The 23669-nt window shown below is 34.3% G+C and overlaps 1 protein-coding gene, 1 long non-coding RNA gene and 1 pseudogene across 2 annotated transcripts in view; 1 reads left to right on the forward strand and 2 right to left on the reverse strand.

Annotated features, from left to right (window-relative positions):
* The window catches only part of LOC109099000, a 45015-nt gene that overhangs the window by 6862 nt on the left and 14484 nt on the right, over positions 1-23669 (forward strand). The gene's annotated exons all lie outside the window — the stretch shown is intronic.
* On the reverse strand, positions 11387-12182 carry LOC122144171. Its single transcript, XR_006159584.1, has 4 exons — positions 12085-12182; positions 11690-11728; positions 11508-11540; positions 11387-11410 (listed from the first exon to the last, which is right to left on the reverse strand). It is a non-coding gene; the product is annotated as an uncharacterized LOC122144171 (long non-coding RNA).
* Positions 12401-13119, reverse strand: LOC122144173 (annotated as a pseudogene).

A 23669-nucleotide genomic window follows, 5' to 3' on the forward strand; every position in this document is an offset into this window, starting at 1 on the left:
ATGTCCCTCTCTTTTGGTCTTTCCCTGCCTGCCCCCCCGCCCCCACTCTGTCCCCATCTTCTTTTCCCCATGCCCCCCCAGTGCTCCCCCTCCTGCTCTGTGCTATCTTCTTCTTTTTTTGCCACTGTGTTACACTGCAGAAAACATACTGAGATCCTTTTAGAAAATCTTATTGAAATATGTTATTACCTGATGTCTGGCCCTCTGTTCTCTCTGAAATATTTATATTAAGGGTATGATTATGAAGCTGAATACACCAACATGAAGACTCAAACATGGTGGAAATATCGATGAGAAGCAAATGGGCCAATACATTGTTGTTTTTGTTTATTTTTTTTTTTTTTTTTTTAAGATTCAAAAAATCATTTTATTAATAATACATTTGTTACATTTTCATGTATTGTATCATGTAAGCAAACAACTGCTTTGATTTATGTATATGAATTATATACTTGCATGTAAAATTATACAGTACTGATTTATTTTTGATTTATTTTTTTATTTACTACATTTGCACCTGATTATTAAATATGATTGAATCATACTGTTACGTTCAGACAGACGTGCCCATAACCAAACCGAAAAGTTAGGCGTTCTTAGAAATGCTTTATGGTTTTGAAACAATATTTTGTGAATGTTGTCACCGTCCTGAGAGTAGGACTACGTTGAGCAGTATGCGGACAGCTCCACCTACTGGTCTAGAAATCATTTAAATAGGACATTCCGCGTAAATTAAAAAGTGGAGCTGACACCGCTTTTTCTGTTTTCTTCAGTCATCGTGGCCAGTGTCTAACTTTAACATTATCATTAGTTATTGTAGCTATGGAAGGGCACAAACATAATCTGAACAGAGTTAGACCTATTGCCGATATTCGTGTTAAAACCTTTAAATGCCTAACAAGCAGTTTAGGCTGTTAGCAGTTTATTTATTTATTTTTTTCTATGAGACAATGGAAAAGATGACTGAGAAAAAAAGTAATAAAAAGGTTTCTTATCGTTCTGGAGTTTATTTTAAAAACGAAATAACCCTAATCTGTTTCTGAGTTTTATTAAATAGGCCTTACGAATTTATGCGTCATACCTTATTAAGTAGTCTAACCTTTTTTTTTTTTTCTGGTGTGGTCTCTCTTGAGTTTGAATTTTTTTTTTTTCCCCCTATTGGGGTTTTGTATTTTATGACGTCTAACACCCTACCCCAAACCTACACCTACCCCTTAAAATATGCAAAAATAGTAAATTATTGTTGTACAGTGTGAGGAATTACGCTAATTGATGTACGCATGCCCAGCAGTTTTTGGCTGTATGCCATCTAGACCTTTAGAGGGGCATTCCTACTCATTCTTAAAAAAAAAAAAAATATATATATATATATAGATATATTATATATATATATATATATATATATATATATATTAATATATATATATATATATATATATATATCCTATATCAAAACACAAAAATACCTTTTTTTATTACAAACAAAGTTTCAGACCAACACAGAAAACATCGTTATTTAGGCTTTTTATTTATTTATTTATTGGATTTCCTTTTAATGGCGTAAAGGTAAAAACATGTTTTCACCCCACAATTCAGTTTTGGTTTCGGTTTCGGTTTTGATTTTCTCTTAAAACAAAATGCCAGTAAGAACCACAAGGGGGTTAAGGGTGGCGATTAATAGAGGGAAACCAAAGACCTGTGTTTTTCTTGGTCCCTGAAAGCAGATTTTCATGTAACTACAAAGAACACCCTTTTAAACGGTCTTCAAGCAAACCCCTGATGAATAGGTTCGTTATGACCACATATCTGGCGTTCCCGGTGGAATTTAGCGAAGTCCGTAACATTTGTCAATACAGTTTCCTTAATAGGAATTGTTCATAAAATAATGTAAAAAAATAAAAAATACAAATCCAGAAGTAACAAGACTTGACAAGATGTAAGTGGCTTGCAAAAAAACACTAAACCAATATATACAGTATATATAACCTGTTGTTGCAATCGGCAAGTTTCCTTTGGATATTAAAGGTCTTTCATGTAACCATCCAACCCTGCCAAAGAAACCATTTTAGAAACGTTTTTTTTTTTTCTTTTTTTTTTTTTTTTCTTTTTTTTTGAAGAGTGTGTGATCTTACCCCCTCCTTGGTGGTCGATGGAGCGTCTTCTGGACAACTGGTCAAGGCAGGAGGCGGGGCCCATAGAATTTTGGTTGCATGTTCATAAAGCTAGCCCAGGAGGTACCCAGTATTTAAACTCTAAATAAATCAAACAATCAACTCAAAATTGAATATTCAAATTTTTTGATATACTGAATTTTTTTATTATTTTGCCTAAGCTGTAAGTCCATAACCTTTCAGAATTTAAAACAAAAAAAAAAACTCTTGAAATATTTCAGTTTGTGTGCAAATGAAATCTAGAACATAAAAAAAGTTTGCTTTTGTGGAATTAAATTACAAAAAAATCAAGAACTGTGTTCCATGATATTCAAATTATTATTTTATTCTTTTTTGTTTTTGATGTTATGTGCTGTAAATTAAATAAAAATACTCCACATGGTAGGATGTTGACTCACCTGAAGTGCATGGGGAAAGTAAGAATTTGAAAACGGCATGTTTGCATTTATCATAACACACTGTTAAGCGCATATCAACATTAAAAGAGTCTATTCATAGAACCTTATCTGGCCAGCACACAGTGGTTTAATGTACAGTATTATAATGCATGAAGACATTGATGATTACAATAAACCTGTGTTCATCTTGGTACATTTTATAATGACCAAATTGCGCTTAAAGAAAATCTATAAGTGTTTTTGTTCTGTTATAACAGATCAGTGGTTAAAGTAAAGGAATCCCTGAAGTGTCATTGACTTTTAATTTTGCACCACTCCTGTTCATATAGATTTGTATTAATTACTATTTTGGCGTGTAATGTGAATACGTGACAAGATTCATACTGTATGTGGTTGAAAATGCACTGTACCACGTCTTTGGTGGACGGCATATGAGAATTTGGAGAAAGTTCTTGTTTTCCTCCCTGACCACTACATGTGTTGTTTGCCCTGTGAAGAGAGAAAGTTCATCAGTGATTGCGCACTGGGAAAATACTTTCTCATTTCATTTAACTATGCACTGACAAACCATTTTTTTTTGTTTTTAAAATGTATAGTGTAAAATATGACTGATATTATTTATTTTATTAAGAATAAAATACTGACATGTATATCTGCCTCTCAAAGATTTGTACTTGGTTTTCTGGGTGATTTGTGTCCTACAACAAAAAAGATAATAAAGTACCAAACATTGGAGTACTTTGTTATTTGTAATAATGAAACACACACTGAGTTTAAAAAAGGTTGAGTACGGATTACCCCTAGAAAAGCGGCTTCAAGATGCGCCCGCCTGTTGAGATGTGTGTGTCATGTAATGTTTATATCAGGTAATGGCTGATAATATGATTAATTGTTGTACATAATTTATGCGTTAATTTTAGTATTATGTTTACCAATATATTTTTCAATCTGCTGCCTTTTTCTAGGCTTGTGGTGGTCTTTTTGGGAAGCATCTCCAGTGTTCTCTGAGATAACACTAGCTAATTCACTGGAGAGAAACCAACACTAACCACTTTGTCTTTCTTTTTTTAACATTTTCAATGATGTACTAGTGCCTGGTATCCACTCCTGTTTCCCCTGTTACTCCAAGGTGCTCTTCCTTCAGGCATACTAAAACGACTTTTTAAATAGTCTCAGGGAGAATTTTAAAATAGTCTCAGGATAAGAAAAAAAAGATACAGATGCAAAGATGAGACAATGTAAGTCCAAACCTAGGAGAATCTGTTCCAAACTGATCTCCTATATCAAAGAATAGGGTAAACCACTTTGCCAGTGGTATGATACAGACAATAATCGTGGCTGTGAATGACCCTTCCAGAGATATGCCCTGTAACATAATCGCTGATGAACCAGTAGCTTCGTGCGAATGACTACTTCTCGGCAGACATACCTTGACTCAGATCGTGTTTATGAACCTTGTATATCCGGATGAGGCCGTCTACAATTGAAATGACAATGTGAAACAGTGAGACAGTTGTCCCTGCCGACTGATAAAAACAGAACTAAGGCGCAGCATAGCGATGCGTAAATTGAAAAATAGCACCATCCGTATTATTATGTCTGGATAAAATTGGTTCTCCTGTTCTTTTTGAGTTATAATTGGCAACCATTCGAATTATTTCTGATTATAGATGTTTTGAGATGCAGAATCATTACAACAGCATTTTGAAGAATAAGCCCTAAATAGAAAATACCTTACGGGGGTGGTCCTCGGAGAAATGAAGACGTCCAGAAAGATGCAAATTAGGATTCACACAAGAGCTGATCCAATACATAAAGCCCAAATGCCAACCCCTTGAAAGCCGAGGATAAAGGAAGGGGAAAAAAAGATTTAAAGGGCACTTCGCGGACCAAAGCAAGAGTACCGTTTTCGATTTGATCAGTTATTTAAAACTTTACAAGCCGGCTCAGAAACATTTTTGACATTCAAAGTATCAGCCCAAACGAAAAATATTGGATTTTAACTCGAATTAGGCGGGCTATATTTGCGAATACGGAGGAAGGCAGGGTTTTCCATGGGGTTTTCGTACGGCCCCAGGGGTTGGCAGGGGCAGACAGGGCAGCGGGACTCTTCAGAGACATTTGGCAGACAGGTCACAAACAGCGACAACGGGTTTCCCATAACGCCGCCACACAGGTGACCGGGGCGGCTATTTTTTCGGCGGCGCGGGTGGGAAGCCGCCGGTTGATTTGGGGAGGGGTGAGAAAGGGCATGTGTGGTTAACTGAGCATTTGACAACCGACTCGGGTCCCGGAGGCGTCGATGTCTTCAGGGAGGGATGACAGCTACAGGTTTTGTCGGAGTTCTTTATAATAAAAATCAATAAAATTGTTTATATTAGTTCTTGAATGTGATGGATGAAAAACACTTTCAAAAGTATGTGAACCCAAGTTATATTTCCTCACTCCGCATTATAATGAACACACAGCTGTTGTTAGAAGCTGTATCTCTCTTTTTCCTCTTTCTGCTCGGACGTCATAATGGTCCATTGTCTGCAATTTGAGATTTTATGCACAGTCTTAACAGTAAAAAATTACCGAGAGGCATTTACTGAGGAAGACAGAACAAAAGCTTTCACAAATAAAGACCCCTGACCTAAGAAAAGCCACCACTTTAGATACATTTCTTAAATAGACTTTTTAGATTGTATGTACTGTATACCCTTATAAACAGCATCTACATGTATGAAGAAAAAGAGAGAGAAAACTGATGCTCCTGTATACCTTGTAAAAGCAGTTTAAGTAGCAGAGGTCCCATCACATTCCTGGGTTTGCCCTTAAGTAAAAAACAAAAACACTGTTGTTTTACATGTACAAAAACAAAGGGAAAGAAAAAAACTGACCAACAGATTATAACAAATTTTCCCCAAGGCTAAATGGTTGTTTTCCATTACTTTATGCTATAAGTGGAGCCACCAAATCAAAACAAAATGGGCTAAAATGTATGGAAAATGAAACCTTAAGACATTGGTTAAATAAAACGTAATATACTATTATTTTCATTCTTACCTTCTTAATGACATCTCATTCACAAACACATGGATTGGATAAGAAAAGATGCCAAGATGCCAAGCTCTGCAAAATGTGGAGAATCATGATAAAACACTACACAGTTCAATGAAGAAGAACCTATAAGAGGAGGCGTGAATGCTCTTTTACTATGACTCAGAGAGTAACAGAGAGATGAATATTTTATTTTCTTCCAAATAAGGCTGTCACACCTAGTCTTGCATCATGATCAAATTGTAGTCAGTCTATGCTAATTAAAGCTAAGACTGCTGTATAGTCCTCTCCATACACATACCCATTAAAATGGGCAATAACTTGAATAGTAGTACGTGCTGCTTGATAAAACTAGACAAACCCTTTAGATGCAAATAAAAAGAATAAAACAACATCAGTCATCACTCTGGTTAGTCTATGTTTGGGAATGTACAGTGTACAATTAACTTGCTAACTTTGACAGGTGTTTAATTGTTTGTGAGGTGTTAAAAGTATCCTGAATCACTAAAATCCCCAAAATAAATTTAATACTTTTTAGCTTTGTTTTAGAAAGTTTTAATGCCTGTCGTGGTATTGCTAATGAGGTAACAGTTCAGGTCTTGATCGACAGTTGTGATGTAGATTTATTGTTTATTCATGGGTTATTTTTTGTACTCATTTTTATTGTGATTTTAAAAAGCAGTCAATTCCTTTGACTCAGAAACATCCAGAATTTAAGATGATATGACATTCTGTTGTGAAAATTATATATCTAAACCAACTTTTAAAACAGAGCAGGAATGAGAGAGAGTAAGAGAAATTAACAATAACGCCAAGGCGTTATAAGCAGTGAATAATATTGCATTGCTTTTATTAAACCTTTAAGCTACCGGCTACAAATTAACTTGTAAAGATTTATAAAAACAATAAAAAGGTCAAGAAGTCAGAAGTGCGAGATAAAAGTCGGCAATTGCGAGTTATAAAGTACCGTCTGACAGTTGGCGCAAAGATAGATTCTGATCTGAGAGAAGAAAAAAAAGTCACAATAACCTGTTTTTTTTTTTTTTTTTTATAGTTGTGGAAACAGGGCTTCCATAGGGTCCACGATATTTTTTGTTAGCAAGTAAAAAACAAAAATTTAGACGTACTTGGCTATGTCAATCCGATCCTGTTTTTTGGGGGGGGGGGACCCTCTCTATACAAGGCAGTCTGTTTTTATAGGCGGGGTGCATTCAAGACATTCAAGTAAATGCCCACTGGTATGATTGGCTAAATATGCGGTTAGAATCACACAGAAGTTTATAAAAGAAAAAAAAAAAAAAAACTTTTTTTTTTTTTTTTTTTTTTACAACTAAAAACTACACACAGCGTTATCCACAAAGGCGGTCTCCGCTAATGGTTTTTGTTTGGCGTAATCCTGTGTCTGCATCTCTCCTAAGCCTTTCCTCTTCTCTTACTATTGTGTCAGTTCAGTGGGTGGAATGTAAAGAGGCAAAAATATAGAAGTAAGTTAGCTGTTGGTCTTCTTCTGCAGGGAAGGTGAACTTTCCTTGCACTATATTATGCCCATAAGATGGTGACAAATTCCAGAACAGCGAGATGAGCTTAAATGTGATTCCAGCCTTAAAAAGTTGTAACCACCTTATATTTGTCTCTTAGCATATGAAAAAGTCATGTTAAAAGTAGAATTTTTTTTTTTTTTCATTTTTTTTCATACTTTGCAATGTAAGCATCATAGCAATATGTGTAACTACAGAACCAACTGTTATTATATGCATGTGTAGGCATTATTGGTCAGGTTTAAAATGTAACACTAAATGCTGGCATTTTCAGCAAAATTCTTGCATATAATTGTGAGGTACTGCTTGTGTTTGGTTACAATCATCAATGCAGTAATTGGGTATCCTTAATGGAAAAGAGAGGATACAGAAGTCAGATAAATAATGAAATAACCACATTTCAGTTATGAGTAAACTCGCGAATAAAATGTTGAACAACAAGAAATCAAGCACTAAACAACAGATGTTAACAAATACACTAAAACAGATTAAGTAATGGAAAAGTTATGGATAAAGTTATGTACTCACAGAATATGATTTTTGCCTCACTGATGTGAATCATGTGAAAAGGAATTTGTAAATACATACACACACTAACAGATTGAACACCTTAGTTGGCCTTATTAAAAACAACAAAAAAGGGCTTTTTTTGCAAAGGGGATGCAAATACATTCCATTGAATGTACCTAAAATAAAACATTGAATAAAAAATCAAATCACAACAGATACTGGACTGTTTTGTAGCAAAGAGAATATTTGAGTTACTGAGTACAGATATGAGTCATTCAATGCCATGATTCTGGGTGAATCAGTAAGATAGTTCCATATGCCTCCATACCATCTTTGGTTATAGCATTCGATCTTTGTAGAAAGGCTTTGTTCCTCCATGACACTGTAACATACTTTGTTTGCCCGGTGAAGATTCAGAAACCTTCTGTCTACTTCAAGTAAAACATAAAAAAAAAAAAAAAAAAAAAACTTCGTATAGTGAAGTAAATGTCCATAACACTGGTGATGTTGGACAGAAAAAAGGATGTTTATATATTCCATTTCTGGTTATCATACTCATACATTTCCTTTCTATAGGCCCTTCATCAGTGTCATTGGCTTGCTCTGAGAAGCAAACCCCTTGCATTGGCATTGCTAGTGCCCTGCTTGACTGTTGTTAGACACGAATAAACATTCACAAAAAACATTTATTGGCCATTGCGACCCGTACCTCCGGGTTATTTAACAGTACACTATGCGTAAATCATATCAAACGGTAATATCCTTGAATATACGTCTATATCATATATATAAGGATGAAGTTAAACAACACAGAGGGAAAGACAAATAAATATAAAAATTATAGATATATACATATAGATATATATATACTATACATACTTTACACATAGCATTCATATTACCATGCAGATACCTTACTTGTTGGTCGAAATTCCTGGTTCAATTTGACTTTCTAGAGCGTGGGTTACCGATGACACTCTCGCTTGTCAACTACAGTAACACATAGACATTAGTCTTTAGGAATCAGCAATGTCATTTATATGTGTGTGTATACTCACCTAGTCTTATAACTATTAATAATAAATACAGTTTTATAAATATTTTTATTTACTACGAACAGTACGGCATTTTTTATATTTAATCTAGTCATATCGTCATTTTACCAGTACGGGATGTTTGACAGCTACGGTACCACTCACAGCTACACTGATCGACATTGAAAAGTGTTAATTGAACAGCTTGTGACATGTCAATGAAACATCTGTAGTCTTTAGTTAAAAAACTAATAGTTTCTTCTGTCTGAATATAGCCTTCTTTAGAAGCAGCACGGTGCAACAAAAAAAAAAAAAAAAAATTTTTCCAATAACCAATATTACTGTAAGCAACAACGGGTAACACTTTAGAATAGGGAACATTATTCACTATTAACTACGACTATTTTTCCTCAATAGATTCCTAATTGTGCTGCTTTATTTAAATAGTATAGTAAGAGTATAGAGAGCAGAGGTAAGATTAGGGATGTAGAAAAAAGTTGGGTCACTGTACAAATTGTGAATAAAAACATAATGCGGCATGATGTGGAAGTTCCAAATTTCAATATTTTATTCAGAATACCACATAGATAAAATAACAATAAGTTGAGTTTCAAATTTCGTGGCATCAACACATCTCAAACAAGTTTTGACCTTAGGCCATGTTTAACCACTGTGTGGCATCCCCTCTTCTTTTTATAACAGTCTTGCAAACGTCTGGGGACTGAGGAGACACAGTTGCAAAAATTTAGGAATGGATAGAATGTTGTCCCATTCGTTGTCTAATACAGGCTCTAAGTTGCGCAACTGTCTTTAGGTCCTTCTTTGTCGCAGTCTTCCTCTTTATGATTGCGCCGAATGTTTTCTGTGGGTGAAAGATCTGGACTCTGCAGGCTGGCCATTGTCAGTACCTGGATCCCTTCTTCACCTGGATCTGATGTTTTAACTTGATGCATTAATGTGGGCTGGCCCTTGTCATGTTGGAAAATGCAAGGTCTTTCCTGAAAGAGACAGCTCTGGTTGGAGCATATGTTTGTTCTAGAACTTGATATACCTTTTCAGCATTGATGGTGTGCCCTTTCCAGATGTGTAAGCTTCCCATGCAACACGCACATCATGCAGCCCAATCCCATCCAGAGATGAGTCTTCTGGGGGGAACTGAGCGCTGAAAACAATTTGTGTTGTGTCCTTGTCCTCTTTAGGTATCCGGATGACATGGGTGTCCCGTTTTCCAAAAAGAACTCTCAAAAATTTTGATTTCGTCTGACCACACGGAACAGTTTTTCCACTCCACTTGGCCACAGTCCATCTAAAATGAGGCCATAGCCTTGGCCCAGAGAAAACGCACTGTGCTTCTGGATCATGTTTAGATATGGGCTTCTTTTTTGATCCTATCAGAGTTTTAAGAAGGTCCGGCAACGGCGAATGGCACGGTGGATTGTGTTCACTGACAATGTTTTTCTGGAAGTATTCCTGAGCCCATGTTGTGATTTCCATACAGTACAATCCTGTATGTGATGCAGTGCCATCTAATGAGGCCCCGAAGATCAGGGCATCCAGTATGGTTTTCCGGCCTTGACCCTTATGCACAGAGATTGTTTCCAGATTCTCTGAATCTTTGGATGATATTATGCACTGTAGATGATGATAACTTCAAACTCTTTGCAGTTTTTTTTCTCTGAGAACCTCCTTTCTGATATTGTGTCACTATTTTTTTCGCCGCAGCATTGGTGGAATTGGTGATCCTCTGCCCATGTCTTGACTTCTGAGAGCCACTGTGCTCACTCTGAGAGGCTCTTTTTTATATTACCCAGTCCATGTTTTGCCAGTTTGACCTAATAATTGCAAATTGGTCCCTCCAGCTGTTCCTTATATGTACATTTAACTTTTCTGGCTGGCCTCTTATTGCTACCAAAATATGAGCCATAAATTGAGCAAATGACATTTCAAAATATCTCACTTTCACCTTTGAATATTATATCTAGATTCTATTGTGAATAAAATATAAGTTTAGTTTTTTTTTTTTTTGAGAGATTTGAAAATTATTCCATTTCCTTTTTTACTCACAATTTGTACAGTGTCCCAACTTTTTTTTGGAATCGGGTTGTAGAATAGGCAGTAATAGTGCTTAATTAGTGAAAGTGAAAAAAAAAAAAAAATGTGATGAAAATGTGTTTACCGCTTTGCTTACATATAAGACACAAAAAAAGTGACAAACATTAACCTAATGTTCATATTAATTAAATTTGCAGAAAGATTTATTAATTCCACAGACATGGGATATAACATTAAACTTTAATTGCTATTACTCTTGAAAATTACAACATGTCAAAGTTAAAAGCAAATAATTATAATAATATTTTATCAAAAATACATTACATTATGACTCACTCCCCCTAAAACCACCTGTCATCAGAACATCTCAGTTTTATACTCAAATTCATGGCATCTGAACATTCTGAACAGATTAATCTAAAATAATTGTTGTGTCCTACACCTTCAACTCCTGCTAATAATTTTAAACATAACACATAACTATGCCTTTGTATAAAAAACAACCAACTAAAATCTAAAACATGCCATAGATTCAGTATTTTTCCACCAGAGGATCTGTTGTGTCCTGGTTTGTTGCAGAAGAACACATTAGGCGGCTGTGTGTGTACTTGCCTCTGCTGTCTGCCACCAGGAACCACTGCCTGCTGCCGTCACCTGAACGAAACCTGGTTTATCACACAGAAGAATGGCAAATCTTTACATAACTGATGGAGGCTGCTCAATGCAATGCAGCTTAAAGACAATCAGATATATACTAATTACCTGCGAGACATTCTTGATAGTCGACTCCACATTCTAAAAAACATTTAAGACTTAGTAAAACAATTATGATGATTTTGTTTTTACTTTCAGTCACATTGTTGACGTATGGCATCTTATTGTCATGTTTTATTGTCGTGTTTTAACTATTCTAATTAGGAACTGTATTATTAGATAATGCTCACCCATTGTCATTTCTGGATTCGAGATCTGCAATGCGCCTCCTGGGAACGAGTTGAGACATAAAAAAAATAATAATAATAATAATTAAATAAATAATATCACTGAAACATACAAGCATGTCATAATGCATTCTCAAGTCCTCACATACAAGTGTACATTGTACAATGTTTTCATTCACAGTGTAAAACAGGTTTATTAAATAGCTTGACAGAAAAAGCTGTGTTTGTGTGTGTGTGTGGTACAGTGTGTATTCACGGTAATATATATTATATATATATATCTGTGTAAGTGTGTGTGTGTGTGTATATATATAAGATATATATATATAGATATACGTAGTATAACTATATTAGTCAATGACTGTTATGTTATTTATAAGTCAGTTCCCAGACCTCACTTGTATCTCTTGACAATGAAGAACAAACATATAATCCAACCAAAAGAGCAGCTCCAAGACCAGAGATGACTGGAATGAGGATGTGACTGAGAGTTGGTTGTTCTGGTAAAAGTAAATATGAATAATAATAAAATTAATTAAAATAATTGTAATTATTATTATTATTATCATTAAAATAAATTTCTACTAATATATACATTATTTACAAACCCTAAATTTCATTTCTAACAAGACTAATATATACATTATTTTGCACAAGAACAGAAAACAGTTGTATTGGTTAATACCTTTCACAAAGATATGAGGTGAGTCCATGTCATTTCGCCCTCGACTTTCCCACGTGGTGCTTGACTGTGCATGTGATAGAGGTTGTGATCATCCTCTTTTTGGAGGGGTGAAAGTCAGGACAGACTCTGTTTCCCAGTTTCCATGACCAATGTCCTTGTAGTTCATGATCACTTTTCCAGTGTGGCTCCAGGTGAGAGTGGGCTGGTGGGATGGACAGGTGTGCCGGACGGAGCATTTGAAGACTGCAGTTTCACCCCTCCGCACCGCTGACAGACTGCTCAGCCTGCAGCTCTGGTTTTGATGCTTTGCTCTGTAAAATGCATTTGGAATGATTCACATTTTGGGATGTTTTGTTATTTTGTATCCTATTTAGTTGTTGTAATCACAGGTTGAGAAGCTCAAAATCACACACTTACTACTTACCAATCATTTTTAAGCGACACCCAGTTTTTTCACACAAGGAGTACTTTGTCTTTTTCAGATGTTTCTAATTCCACCCTGAAACAATACGGGCCGTTGTCATGGTTTTTGACCTCATCAATCTCCAAGGAGCAGTTGGAACCACCCAGTGAACCAATCAGTTTTGTACGACCTTTGAAACTGTCTTTTAACAACCCCCGTTAGAGGGTCTTTGTGAAAATAATATCAACTAGCGCCCAGTTGTCCTTCATGTGCCACATAGCTCTAATACGATCAGAGGGCTGTTCTTGAACAGGGTAATTTGAATGAACAGGGCAACACAACACAAGATGGAGGGGACTACCAGAGCCTTCTCATGTAAAATCTGACTACATGCACCTTCCAAACATCAGCAAACACGCCTGCGCAAATAACTGCAAAATAATTAGTATAAAATTAGTGAAAAAAAAAATCTGATTTTGAATAGTTCACCCAAAAATAAATAAATAAATAAATAAATAAATAAATAAATAAATAAATAAAATTTGCTGATGATTTACTAATCAACACAAGGTGCAGGTGACTTTCTTTATTCAGTACAACAGTAAAGATCTTTTTTAGTTGAATCCAATGGTACTTAGTGATTCATAAAATGCAAGTCCAGAGCTTCCATCATTTTGTGTGTCTTATGAAGCAAACAATCAGTTTGTGAAAGAAACAGAACATTATTAAAAATATTATTATTATTATTATTTTTGATTTTTTTTTTCATATGCAGAACGTACTGTACAGTACATAATGAGCATGAGCCTGCGGGACCATTTGCCTGAGGCTTGGTATTAGGTAACAATGTTGTAAATAAAGTGTTCAGTTTCTCATACAAACTGATCCTTTGCCTCCTAAGACCTCAATAAATCGCCAGGAGTTAAGGGGATTCAGTTAGTGTTTTTGTATCTTGCCTTTTTTGACTCACAAGTGATGGGTAGCCATGACTTGCATATTATGAAACAAAAAGGACCCGTTGGGTTAAGCAAAAAATCCTCTTTACTTTTCTACTGAAAAATGTCATATTGGATTGGATTGATGGGTGACAAAATTGCTAATAACTAAAAAAAAAAAAAAAAAAAAAAAAAAAAAATAACTAAAAAAAAAAAAAAAAAAAAAAAAAAAAATATTTTTTTTTTTTTAACATTTTAATAGAAAATAATTAGAAATAAGAAAAAAATATTTCTAAAAAAATTCTAAATTATTCAAATCATTTATTCATATAATGTATGGAAAGAAAAGCTTTAAAAAAAAATCATAACTGTGAAGCCAGTAGAGAAGAATAATTCCTGCCCGTACATCCATGGGTGGACTGGAACTCTAGAAACAGAAGAGGAAAAAACAATACTGATTTCTTTGCACATACAGTAATTCTTGTCTAGGGCACTGGATAGACCTCACTAATCATATAATTATATAGAGTTTATATATATTAACCTGAGGAGTTAAACAGGGACACTATAGTGAACTAAAACTAATAATAAATAATATTAATACATAATATATATATAGCACTTATGAACTATATATATTAGTTATCACTATAACTTTTAGTTTAACTAAAATTATTTTAAAAAATAATACAGCTAGTTGCTATGGCAACATTTCTCATTTGCATCAATATAAACTAAAACTATTAAAAAAACTCATAAAACTTCGTATTTTTGACATACATAAATGACAAAAACACAACTAACATAGCTATAACACAGTCCTAACTTAAAAAATTATGGAACATTGTTTTTTTTATATATTATTATTTAAAATGAATTCAAATAAAAAAACAACAATAGTATCTCAATGATACTAAAATAGGGACAACTGGTTCTCTTGGGGAAAAAAATGGACCTGAAAAAAAATTATAATTTATTGATCATACTGATGCAAGTGGCATCAGTAGATAATAAAAGATGTTGGCCATTGATATTTGTTGATATAAGAATAATAATAATATAATAATAATAATCAATGATTACTTGAAGTGAATACAGAGAATACCAATGATATCTAACAAGTCAGACAGACTGTACAAGTATGTACAAGTCTAACACTATTCAAGAGCAAGTTAAAGATAGATATGGGCCTCGCTTGGGAGATCAAGTGTGATTATTTATTTATTTATTTATTCTTTTTTTTTTCGTTGTTATTTTCAGTTCTCTAGAAATATGTATTTCAGCAAACAATAATTTACAAAGAAAAGGAGATAATAATTAAAGAATGATAAATATGCATCTAATATGAATCACATGCTACATTATGTTTTATTTATATAGCACATTTAAAAACACAGTTGTTGGCCAAAGTGCTTTACATATCAGATAGATAAAACATATCTGGCTAACTAAATCAATTTACATTTAGGCATTTACATTTAATCATTTTAGCAGACGCTTTTATCCAACAGTGACTTACAAATGAGAACAATAGAAGCAATCAGTACCAACAAGAGAACAACAACAACAACAGTATACAAGTGCCATGACAAGTCTCAGTTAGTCTAGCACAGGCAACCCATAGCTATGTTTTTTTTTTTTTTTTAAGAATAGTTTTGTGTGTGTTTAAGAATAGGATAGACAAGAAAAGATAAGTGCTAGTATTAGTTGGTCAAGTGCTGGCGAAAAAGATGAGTCTTTAGATGTTTTAAGCAATCAAACATGATATAAATGAAATGGAAATTAACTTTACCCAAATGTACAGTATGATATTAACAGATGATGTGTTTAAATATATGAAATAACTGCATAATATTTATTTTGAATTTTCTGATTAATCACATTTACTTACTTATTAAATATATAATATATATATATTATATGATAGTATATATATTATATATATATATATATTATATATATATATATATATATATATATATATATATAATATATTAGATTGAAATATTAATATATGCTTTGTATTATCAGGACAATTGTCAATTTATTTTATCAAGATGTTAATAATTATTACATGAAGTATTAAAAAGAAAGAGAGCCTACCTTATTTTTTTTAGAGTGTGACTAATGTGCCTTGACTGACTGAATGACTGACTGAACTCTAATGAAAACCAGAGATATAAACTGCCTGAAAAAACAACAGGAAGTGCATTTATTACCACAGACCTCTGAGAATTCGGACCCTTATTTCATTTCTCGTATTTGAGGATGCTGTGCTGAAGAGCAATCAGAGCATATCAGACCTAAGAGTCCATGAATGTGTACTTGACTTGACAAAACTTTGAAATGAAGAGAATAGAAACAGTGAAAGAAACAATGTAAATGGAAGATTCACTTTGTTAGGTTTCTTGAAGCCGCACCACACACAGGCTTGCTATTTAAAAACTCAAATTACGTTCTTCTTGCGCACCTTAGAGAGCATTCGTCATTACATTTTTTTTTTTTTTCCAGGTGTGTTTGGAGCTGAAATCTTTGAGACCCTGATACTGTTTATGACTGGGATGCTCAACACTATTTAAAATCTAAAAGCAAATGTCCATCTAAAATAAACCCAGTGCACAGCTGGGAAATATGCAACCCTTTGCCTTTGTAAAGGAGAAAAAATCATAAAGCGATGAGTATACTGACTGTTGTAGGAGCTCTTGAAGCTGCAGATTTAATCATGTATGATTCAAAATTCAGAAAATTGTTTCACCCAAATCTTTAAATCAATCCTGAGAAGTTCCTGTCTGTATTAAAAATGGAACTTCCTCTTTTTCATTGTGCAGTAGCCATGAATTTGATGAACTTCTTTTCTACACACTATGCCAAAACATTTCACAGGGGCAGTTTCTTCATTAGGACGACAGGGTCACACACCACCCAGGTGCAAAAGAGGTTGTTATTTATTTTTTTTCTATCACATTCAACCATGGTGTTATGCTAGCTGTCACTGTTTGTTCTGCCTCTCAATCAGCGCCAAGTCACGCTCTGTGGATTACCACCCCTTTTTGTGCCATTTCACTCTGACCAAGAATTGCCTAGAGTGTTCTCATAGACTTCCAGACAAAATTGATTGATTGTTTTCTGAACTGCAGGCACTGCAGTGAAATCTATATGGGTTCCGGAAGGGCTAGCACTGATATGCTTTCGTCATCATACATAACCTTAACTTGTGCAGCGATTGGTGGGAACGAAAGACCTTGTATGGGCTAGTATTGGTTAAAGCAAACCAGTATCTTACCAGTAATGTTTTGATGGATCATGATTGTAATGGAGGTAAAAATGATTACAGTGACATACAGGAGTTGTACATTAAAGCCCTGCTCAGGCCTCAAATTTAGGCCCTTGTCTGACAACTTATCAAAATTCTCACCCGGAGCCTGTCTGGAGCCTGTTTTTCTCTCTCTCGGTCATGCTGGGTAGTAGAAGTTTGGGAGGGTGATCATGGTGAGAAGGAAAATTGAATGATTTTTTCCTAACTACTTTCTTTGGAGTTTTTTGGAAAAGTTTCTATGTGTTTTTTTTTTTTCGCAGGATTAGTTTGATTTTTGTTTGATTCAACAAATTTGTTTGATTCAAAAAATTTGTTTGCGTGTGCTGGGCTGGGGTTGTCGTTGCGGGGACGGAGATGGCGTCACACGTGAGTGTGCAGGCGTCATCTCTGTCGCTCTGTCATGGCATTAGGTGTGTCATTAATGCTGGAGATTCTGTGGAGGACGTACTGTTAGAGGTGGCGGAGAAAGTGGGGCATGGGGAGAATATTGTTTCTGCGCTCCCGAATGAATAAAGCGCGCTGGTGGTTTTTCTGAAGGAATGAACAAACTAGTCCACCGTCTGATTGAAAGCGGGATTTCGTTATGTGGCGACTTTTGTTCAAGGTCAACCATTAGCGACTCCAACAAGTAGAGTTACAATTTCAAATGTTCCGCCGTTCATTCCTGATCCTGAAATTGAGCGTGAGCCGATGCGTTTCAGGAAATTCGCCATTGGAATCAGAATGGTTCCCACTTGGCTGCCAAAACGCTAAATGTGTCGTTTCGATGCACATATGAAGGCAGGTCGTTTATGTTATATGCGAGCACAGGTGAGATGCGCTGTTATGAATGCGGGGCACGTAAGGTTATCTTGTCCTGTTAGTGCTGTAGCAGGCCCGAGTGGTATTGAAACTGAAGTGTAAGAGAATTCACATAGAAATCAAACGGTATTCAATACTAATGATGTGGGAAATGAGAAAGAGATTCTTACTGAGGAAGTAAGGAATGACGAGGACATTGTTACTGAGAATGTAAGTATGAATAAGGAGTTGTCTGATGAGAATGAGCAACGGTTTTTTTTTTTTTTTTTTGATGAAAGTAAGTACAGATGTCTGATATAAATGAGGTGGAAAGGGTGGAATATCAGATAAGCAGGGAATCTGAACTAAGGATTCTGGAGATATTGAAAATCCAGGTAATTCAAGAAAGTAATTTCATGTAAGACAGAAATTATAGGTGAGAATGAGATGAACGAGGTTGATGATGAGGATGGTATTTTATCATACATATCAGACATATAAAACACATCCACTTTGTGATCAGGTTTACTCTTTTTATTATATAAATTCTTTTTCTTTTTTTGGATGAGACTTTCGGAAAGGTTGCTGAGGTGAAGAATTTTTTTCCAGATGTAAAGAGATTTGAATGTTCGGTTCTATATTGGCAGAGGAGGGTAGGAGAAGAGAAACTGAGGAGTAAACGAAGAGGTTTCGAGTTTCGATTAAAGAAGATTCTCACTAAACTTAGAAAGAGGAAAACCCCAGTTAAACGTAAATCAAACTGATCTGTGAAAATGAATACATACCAAGGGTGTCTTTGCAAAGCTTTCTTTTTTCCAGTCCCTTTCTTTTCTCTCCTTATATCTTCTTATGGATATTTTGAGAGCAGGATCCTTAAATATTAATGGAGGGAGAGATAGGAAATAAGAAAGCAATAATTAATAATTACAGAATATGTTCATCTCCAAGATATTAATGTAATTTTTCCCTACAGGAAACACATTCAGATAGTCAAAATGAAGTTGAATTGTATAGGTGGTGGAAGGGCAATCTTTTCTGAGTCATGGAACAAACTTGAGTGCAGGGTACAGTTAGCAATTATTTTTTCTAAACATTTAGATCTGAATATTTTGTCCACTTTTTAAATAGAAAAAAGGTAGAGTTTTAATGGCTATAGTAGAAATTAAAGAGTTAAAGTTTCTTTTTATTAATGTCTATGGCCTGAATATAGGTTTACAATGAATTGAACTATTTAGAAAGTTAAACACTGGAATTAGAAAACATGTTGATGAGGGAATGTGTGTAATAATGGGAGGTGATTGGAATTGTAGCACTAATTTTGTATTGAATAAATGGAAGGAGAAGAACCTCATTCACAATCTAGTAAAATGCTTTTTAAGATTACTCAAGAACTAGAACTAATTGATGTGTGGAGAAACAGAAATCAATTAACAAAAGAATACACATGGGTTAAAATATTGGACAATACTGTGACTGGAGCAAGACTGGACAGAATATACGTAAATTAATCAGACAATAATAGAGTTAGGAATGTCGGTATATCTCCCTGTGTTCTTTCTGATCATCATATAGTGACTATTGATTTTAATATTACAAGGGTATCACATTCAAAATCTTACTGGCATTTCAGTGTTAGACTATTACATGATAAGGTTTTTTTTTTTTTTTTTTTTTTTTTTTTTGTGAAAACTTTAAATGTTTTTGGGAAAATGGAAACTAGAAAAATATAATTCAGTGGTGGGAGATAGGAAAAGTTCAAATCAAGCTTTTTTGTCAACAGTTTTCCTATAATAATACTGTGATTGTTAAGAGAAATATTGAAAGGTGGGAGAAAGATATAAATGGTATGGAAAATTTGCTTGATTCAAATGCTATGGGTGAAATTAATGGTTTAAAGAAAAATAAATTAGAGCTGAAAACTCTTCTGGAGGAAAGAGCAAAAGGTGCCTTAATCCGAGCAAAGATATCTTCCATCAAGGAAATGGATGCTCCAACAAAGTTCTTTTTTAATCTAGAACGTAAAGTAGTAAAACAAAAAAATATGCTTTACCTTCGGAAGGACAATGGCACATTAACTTCGGATCCCACTGAAATGAGAAAAATTGCAATGCATTTTTATGCTGAACTTTTTGGGCCCAAAGACTTTGATCCTGAAAGTATGGATCAGTTATTGGAAGGACTACCTAGTTTGAAACCTGAGGACAGAAAGACATTGGATAAAATGGTTTCTTATGAAGAACTTTTTACCCAGCAGCTGTCAAAGGGCAGTATTATCACTTCTGCCTAAAACTGGTTACTTAGGGTTGTTAAAAAATTGGCGCCCTGTATCTTTAATGTGCCAAGATTATAAAAGATTTTCTAAATGTTTGGCAAATAGATTGAAAAAATTTTTAAAAAGAAAGTATTGTTGTGAAAAATGAGCAAACATACTGTGTTCCAGGATGAACAATAATTGATCATTTATTTTTTTTTAGTAAGTGATGTAATTGACATCTCTATGAGAAATGATATTAATATTGGTTTATATCGAATGATCAAGAAAAAAGCGTTTGATTTGTGTGTGGGCCATGACACCTTACAAATGTTTTGAAAGCTTTTGGGTTTGGAGAAACTTTTTTATTCCAAGGATAAAATTATTATATAGAGGGGCTTCAGTAATGCTTAAGGTGGGAGGGGGATTGAGTTTGCCGGATCAGTACCAGTGAAAAAATGGGGAATAGGGCAGGGTTGTCCACTTTTCTGGACAACTCTACAGCTTAGCTATGAAGCCTTTATTAATTAAGCTAAACTGAAAAATAATTTAAAAGGTTTTTCATATACCAGGAAGATGTTAACGGGTCAAGTGTTCCTCTGGTTTCTCTGCTTACGCTGATGATGTAACTGTTTTTATTACTGGACAGTAGGATGTTCAGACACTGTGTAGTAGTTTAGCTTTATATGAAAGAGCTTCCTCAGCTAAAGTAAACTGGGCAAAGAGTGAAGGATTTATTGTGGGTCCCTGGGGGAATGGGGGTGGGTGGGTCACCTCAGCTCCCGAGGGATTAAAATGGGCTAAGGAATGAATAAAAATTCTCTGGGAGTGTTTTCTGGGGAAACGAACGGAAGAAACTAAAGAAAGTTATAGACAAAAGAACTGGGAGGGTATGCTGGAGAAGGTGTCAGCCAAGTTGTCTAAATGGAATTGGCTATTACCTGAACTATCCTACAGGGGCAGAGTCTTGGTTACAAATAATCTTGCTGCATCCATGCTTTGGCACAGATTAAATGTGTTGGAGCCACCAAATTAAATGATAAAAGTTTTACAGAGAAGATTTGTCCATTTTTTTTTTTTTGGTCGGGACAGCATTGGCTACCTGGATCTGCCTTTACAAGAAGGGGGACAAGCTCTGATAGATGTATGAAGCAGGATCAATACTTTCAGGCTACAAACTGCACAGAGGATACTGTATGAAGAGGATCAAGGGTGGATTTGTTGTTGCTTGTGCTCTTCTAAGGACAACATCTGGTCTCGGTTACAATAAACAATTGTTTTTACTGAGACTAAAGGAACTGGATTTAAGTAAATTATCCCTGTTTTTATCAGTCAAGGTTAAAAGCTTGGCAAAATAATTTCAATGTCAGCAGAGATCTTTCACAACCGAAGGACTGGCACTGTTAAAAATTGTCCTGTTAAAAAACAATAAGTAACTGGCAGCACGGTTGCCAGCAAGTTACTGTTAAATTAACAGTGTCTTGCTGTTGTTGAAATTTACAGTTTTTACTGTTTTTGGAAATACAACATAAAGCTGTCATTTTCTCCATTAACAGTAAATTACTGTCAAAAGCATTAACAGTTAATTAATGTTTATTTGCAATTTTTAACTCTAAACTACAAATATGTTATTATATTGAGAAATGTACTGAAAAGAAAAAAAGGTGGAAATATTTTTCTAGATATTTCTTTGATTTTATGAAATACCCCTTAAAAGTCTTGCTACTGTATAACCATATTTTAATACAATGTACAAATATAGCCTTTGAAACATTAAAAATTTAACACAATGCAGTGTCACTTCAAAATGTGCTTTATTAAAACTTTGAAAAATATTCTCAAAATTAGTGGCTGATGCAAGTGGAATGACTAAAACCTAAGCCTCAGAATAAACAAAACATTTATATAACATTAGAAAAAAACTGAATGAGTGACTCAGAGAACTATTGAGTGAAAAAGAATTACTGAATTATTAGTGAATAAGAATTACCGAATGAAGAAAGAATTCAATGAAGAATGAAGTCAAAATTTAGGTATGAAGAATGGACACCTGAAAAAATTGTGCAACTAACACACTAAAAGCATGTTTTTGTTGTGTGTGAAGAGTATGTGTAAGTTGTGTGTGTAATATGTCAGTGAATGAGTGGGTTCACTTATATGAAATCCCACTCAAAGTCCATTAGTTTCTTAAGTAGACTGGCAACCCGAGTGTTGACTGATTTCTTTTTGTGGGTGACCTTCCCTGTCTGCTTTGAAAAGACTTGTCCACCCTTGGTGCCTTTTTCAGGATTTATACCAATGAAGCACCTGAAAAACAAATACGTACATTCAGAATTATTGTGGGTAAAAGTTTACATAACGAGAATGTGAATAGAAATTAATATATGAATCTAAGCATCTAACCTCTGAATGAATTCCAACGTGGATGCAGCCTCAGCTTGGTACTCCATATTGAAATTGTAGAAAGTCGAAAACACAGCAGCAAGTCCAGACAGAAAACTTGGCTGGATGCCCTCACAGATTATTTACCCCTCAAAACTAATCACCCATTTATGAATGCAGCTTCCTGGTTTTTCACCTACAACATTCCAAATAAACAAAAAAAAACAAAACAAAAAAACAATGTCAGGCAATCACATAACATATTAATTTTCTATTGCCAGATTGCAAATAAATGCAAGGGAAACTGAAATACTTTGTGCATTATACTGTGTATTGCTGCATTTTTTATGATTTATTTAACTCATTATTTTTGCTCTATACAGTTGAAGGATTAAAAAAAATAAAATTCGTGTATATATACTTTGTATTGTGAATTTGTTGCTGCAATTTGTATGATTTAATTTACTCAATATTTCTGCTCAATATAGTTAAAGGCAGGGGCGTCATGCACTCATTATTTTTGAGGGGGCACAAATCTACTTAATTAACAGATATGGGTGTCATGCCGTAACATATTTTTAATATGACTGAGTTTTATATTTAATGTGAATTTAACATTGAAAGTTAATGTAAATAAAACATTGCAAGTTAGGCTACTAATCATCAGAGGCAGACTTAACCATTAGGCTAAAGGTAGGCGACTGCCTAGAAAAGCCAAGGGCCCCCTAAAATTCTTTTTATTTATGAGATGCGCGTTCAGTGTGGAAGCACAAGTGGTTGCTGTGGTGTTGATTACCATCTGCATTAAACGTGCTTCTTGTAGCAAAAATAGGGCCCTATGAAAACAGGGACAAAATTCCAGAATCTATTTATTAAAAAGAATATATATATATTTTTTTTGCAATATGAGAAATTATAAAATTGTCACTAAAGATTTAATCATTCTAGAATAATGTTTTTTTTTTTTTTTTTTTTTTTTTAGAATAATGTTTTTTTTTTTTTTTTTTTTTTTTGTATACAAATTAATATTAAGTTCTTTTTATAAATTCAATTCATTAGATATGGTTTTGATTAAACCATTAAAATGGAATGCAGAAAGATTTAAAAAGAAAGCACAGAATTTGGGCCCTAATAATGTAATTTTTTTTTTTTGTTACACTTACACAAGTTTCAAGATTTCAATTAATTAGACATATTTTTATTAAAATTTAATAGAACTATCCAGAAAAAT

Source organism: Cyprinus carpio, unplaced genomic scaffold (genome assembly GCF_018340385.1).
Source record: "Cyprinus carpio isolate SPL01 unplaced genomic scaffold, ASM1834038v1 S000006613, whole genome shotgun sequence".
Classification (NCBI taxonomy): Eukaryota; Metazoa; Chordata; class Actinopteri; order Cypriniformes; family Cyprinidae; genus Cyprinus; species Cyprinus carpio.